We start from the raw sequence: 5,484 nt of genomic DNA on the forward strand, positions 1-5,484 counted from the left end.
TTCCACATCTTTTGTATAGGAGAAAGTTTCATATCCAAGAGTATGGCCTATGCCAATACTCCCATGAGTATATCTCTTTCCTCCCCAAAAGACACATCTACCCCCCTTATTTTGAGGAGGAGAGAGATAAACACAGGGGAGTGTTAGCGTAGATCACACTCACAGACAGAAAACTACTTCTCCTTTTGTATATTCTCCCTCCCTCTCTCCCTCCCTTTTTTTTTTGTGGGTCTTTGCAATAAAAATAAAAAAAGGACAACCAGGAATATATTATGAGTTAAGTAAAGTTATTAGAAAAGATAAGATTAAGAAGCTTCTCTCTTTTTCATATTTGCTTTTTGAAAAGTGTACAGTGATTTTATTTTCCACTTTCCATTTTGGGAAAGGTTGTCCAACTCCTTACCTTCCCTTTGTTGAATTTAAAAATGTCTAAAAATTGTTCAGTCCAAAAGTTCAGACATTTACAATTCAAAGTGATGTGTACACATAATGCTTCCCGGGAGAATACACATGGCCAGCTATCGCCAGATTTTGATCCTCTGCTGCCATGTGTATTCTCCCTGGACTTCCCTGAGCCGACTCCCCAAGTCAAATATTCAACTATGATGACTCCTACTAGATCACTTGATTTTAGTCAATCTTGACTCTTTTCATGAATGAGTATCAGACAAGTATTTTGGAACATATTAAAACCCTTGGATGGGGTGAACCGTCCTCCATGGGAGGAGGAAAACTTAGTCCTTTCTTTTAATATTTTCGATAGAGTTTATGCAATTGTTTGGAATGGCCTATCATATAGCTCATAGCTACTCCCGTATTTGTCCTCGCATGATAGCTAAGGAGATGGTTAAAAAAAAATGATTTATATCAATCTTTTTTTTTTTTTTTTTTTTTGACAAACATTTATATCAATCTTGATCACTAAAAAAAAATTTATTTTTAGGATCCTTTTAGGCATCACCATGCCAAGTGAAGTATAAAATTTCACTATTTGCCACTTGACAGTACATTGATTAGTTCATGTGATAGAGGACCACACATACATCTCAATGGCCAAATTTTAGTCCAAAATAAAAAATAAATAAAAAAATCCTTAGAATTTGATGCAAAGTTTTAGTAAAATTAGCATCAAATGAAGATGAATATAAAATACAAAATGGCATCTTTTGAAATTTAGCTACTTCCTCTACTCATTTTAAACTGAAATTGTAGCAATAAGATGCTTGGCTGCTGGATCCTCTATCACATGGTTTAATCCATATACTGTCATGTGGCAAATAGTAAAGTGTTATACTCTATTAGGCATAGTAACAGAAAAGAAAATCCATCTACTGCCATTTGGCCATTGAGATCTATATGTGACATCCTCCATCACATGGAATAACTCATGTACTGCCAAGTGACACATAATGAAGTGTTGAAATTCACTAGGAATAGTGATGCCTAGAAGAACCTAAAAATAAATAATCATTTTTTTCAATGATCAAGATTGATATAAATCCTTTGATTTTTTATTTTTATTTTTATTTTTTACCATCTTCTTAGCTACATAAAACTCCTTCCAAAAAGTTAAAAGAAAAGCATTATTTAGATGTATTGGGTTTTCATTTTATTGCTCTCATTGTATGAAAGAGTGATCAAGATTTGCCTAAAATCAAGTAATCTAGTCGAAGTCATCATAGTTGAACATTTGAGTTGGGGAGTCATCCATGTTTAGAGTAATCACCATGACTCATGTCCTTGAATTGATCAAGATTGGCAAGCTATAGATTTCTTCACTGACCAAAAGAAAGAAACAAGTGACATATATTTTGGCTGAACTTAATATAGTTTAAAGTATCATAGACATCCAAAAAAACAAGGGTTTAAAGTAATATAAGTGAGAGAGTCTACAGAACCACTACAAAATTTAGAATACAAAGCAAGTACACAATACGTGGCTGTTAAAATATATAGAGTTTGAGAATTCTGTCATTACTCATTTATTAAAGAACTGATCAAGGATTACAAGTTGGATCCAATGTGTTATAGCTATCGTGTCAACATCCATCAACTTGAGATATTTGCGGATATGTGGAGTTAATTCAACTTAAGATATAAACTTAGATTTTCATTTTCTACAATTATAGGAAGAGGGTTGCAACTTGCAAGTCTCAAGTTGCAATACTATATGTTCTAATGAAAGATTTAGAAATTGATTAAGGTACTCATTACGTAAAAAGTTGTTGTTACCATCGTAAGCTGGTTGGCTCTCTCTGCTTACAAGTTGTATATGTTCTTATCCAAAGTAAACTTCTTCAAAGTAAAATATTCACAATCTTTTTAGGAAATTAGTGCATTGGCAATAGTCTGTAATTATAGAGTTAGTTGTTAGGACTGTTTACCTACGAAATTGAAGGAAAAAAAAATAGTCGAACATTATGACTCCAGAGAGTTTTTTTTTTTTTTAAAAAAAAAAGACTTATGTAAGTATTGACTATATGTCATTTTCCGTAAATTTTATAAAAGGCAAAAGATTCGCGTGCAAATTCCTTGGTACGTCCTCTCACATAAATGACGGTCTGACACTCTCTCTCTCTCTGTCCTCCAAAACTCTCCAACCTATTGGATGATTCATATTGGGTTTTCCATGAGCCCGAATTAGTACTCTTGTGGAAACCCTCTTCCTTTTATAAAAGAAATTGTTTTGTTTTGGCTTCTAAAGTTTGTGTTATGAATGAAGCTGTTCATGTCTACATGGGTAATACCACAATACCTAATTTTCAAACTTATATACTTGAGGAAAATATTTTCCTACATTAATGGTCGTAAACGTTCTGCCTCCTATAGCACGAAGCTGATACCCTTGTTTAGTTACCTAATAAGCTGATACCCACTACACGCCATTCTAGGTTCTTAACCATTCAATCAAGGGACTGTAGGTGAAGGAAAATTGCCTCCTATACTTAAAACAAAAGCTGCTAGCTAAAAATCATAATGCAATTTAATATTTCTTCTTTTAGTTTTTTTTTAATGGCAAACAAAGGACAGTTTTCCTCCACCAGTAGAGGACTGTTCACCCACCATCCTAGGATTCACAAATCCCTCCTAAGGTTTTAGCATGTTCCAAAATACCCTCCCGATACCCTCTCCCGCCTCACTGTGAGTGGAGGGAAACTCGGTCCACATACAAAAGTCATGGCCACAACATATATCATCACATTATTGGATTAAGTGTCTATCACATGATCACCTCCATAAAAAATATATATATATCTATCACATGACCAATAGCAAATAACCAAGGATAATTACGAATGTAAATGGATCGAATTTGAATCAAATATAGCAGTATCTATGTTCGCATCCTATAAGCTTTCAAATGGAATTGGATATTTTCCAAAAATCTATTTTTCTAATATGGATTCTCAGAGAGGATACGGTCAAAAATTGAATATGGATTTTCAACTATCCATTTACATCCCTAGTGGAGACAGGAGAGTGGCGTCGTGAGTCTAAAGAGACATGCACTGCAATCTCAATGTCTGCGTTGAGCAGAGACCTGGAGAAGATAAATTCGAAAAAGAAGATGAAGTTCTAAATTACTCCACCAAGGTTGATGTTGAAGTGTATATCTGAAATTACATAAATGTCAATATGTTTAATTTAAATTCTTGTTTAATTACTTATAATATACCATTAATGATAAAAGAATCCGTATTCAATTCGTGTTCGTATCCATTTTCTTCAATATGTCAAATGGTTGAACTGAGATTTCTCTGATGTGATGATGTTGTCGATTTAATTAATTAATGCCATATGTTGTCTCATCCTAGGAGGGAATGAGGGATGGAGAAAGCCCTGCAGACAACAGAATCACAGTTCCATGTATTTAGCGACTTATATATGGTCCTAAGAAAGAGCATGTCAACCTTATATGATACTGGACTCAGTCAAATAAGATGGCTATATACTTCAACAAAGCTTTTCTAATTATCCAATAAAAGAGAAGTTGAACTTAATATCTACAATTGTGTCTTTTTTTCTCCTCTCAAAAAACCTCTCTGTTCTCTGAAATGATTCCTTTCGGGGGATATTCATTCATTGGGTGTTTCCTACCTTTTGTAGGCTAGGAAACACTCCCAAAAAAATATATACATATATAAAATAATAATAATGAAAGGTGTACGTTAAGGATATTCAATGCCCTCTCTTACATTAGTAGATTTTGTTTGGTTGCAATGACATGCAAATGTTCCCCTTCCACTTTTCTTCCTCTTTCCCACTTCCCTTGCAACCAAACAGAGCCCACAATGTTATGCAAATAAGTTGTGAGCCAGTTTTCTCTGCAATGCTAGTCATGTATCTCCTACTGAGATACAATTTATCCATGGGTGTCGAAGCCATTAAAGATCAGGGACAAGAACTAGAGAAGACACTCACAGTTGTAGAAATGCTAGAAAATGTCTTACGGATGCTTGAACTTTAATGATTAGAAAGTCCCTTTGCTATCTATGTCTTGACAATGCAACTTGCAATCTGATGATACAGTTCAAAGATACTTCTTTCATGAGATATGCTCTAATGAAATGATGCCAGGAAAACCTTTGTCATCATCAATCAAAGTTTAGACGAGGCAGCAGAGTGTCCCAAGCAAACTGCCCTCTTCATTAAACAACGAAGGTTTAAAATTTTAAAAATGGTTCACATTAGAAAGGGGGCTGAGGCTTCACATACAGTAGTGAATAAGTAATTCACCTTTTGATCTACAGGTGTTTTTCGAGGAAATGCTTGGCAACATTTTCTCTTCAATGTCAAGCATGCAGTGAATGTGTATATGGATCTGAAATCAATCATCTTATGACCTTGTTTATCGGGGAAATATCCTGGCATTAGTAAGATAATGTATATGGATTCTCATTAAATATGACCCTGTCCATCTTAATTATTTAATTGTTTCATCGCTGCATGGATCTAAAACCTATAGATTAGTTAACTGCTTTGACAAAGCTGCACAACGTAAGAGGAAAAATATAAAAGTTAGGAATTGTAATACGAGCTACTGAAAAAAATTGGTGAATGTATAAAAGAATTGTTATAGGACATTTTTTGTACAAATCTTCATAGGACACTGTATAAAGCATTAAATATGTTGACCTGTACAAAAATATCTGAAAACTAAATTTTAATCATATCAACACAAACTTGGCCAATCCATAATACAATTATAGATAAGGTTTTGTTGAGTCCAGCATTAATAAAAACTTAGATTAATATATCTAAGGAAAGACAAAAATATTACAAAACTAATTGTGGATGGATTTGATCCGGATGATTGAAATATCCATGAGTAGCAGATATGAGGACTCAGAGATGAGGTTTAGTTGAAGATCCTCTTCAAAAGCAGGAGCCACCGCAATCCTAGAAGATATTTCAAGGTTAGAAGCCATTCAAACCTCCTAGAATTGACCTGATCCCACCCCCACCCCCCATCCCCCATCCCCC

The sequence above is a fragment of the Telopea speciosissima genome, chromosome 11, assembly GCF_018873765.1.
Source record: "Telopea speciosissima isolate NSW1024214 ecotype Mountain lineage chromosome 11, Tspe_v1, whole genome shotgun sequence".
Classification (NCBI taxonomy): Eukaryota; Viridiplantae; Streptophyta; class Magnoliopsida; order Proteales; family Proteaceae; genus Telopea; species Telopea speciosissima.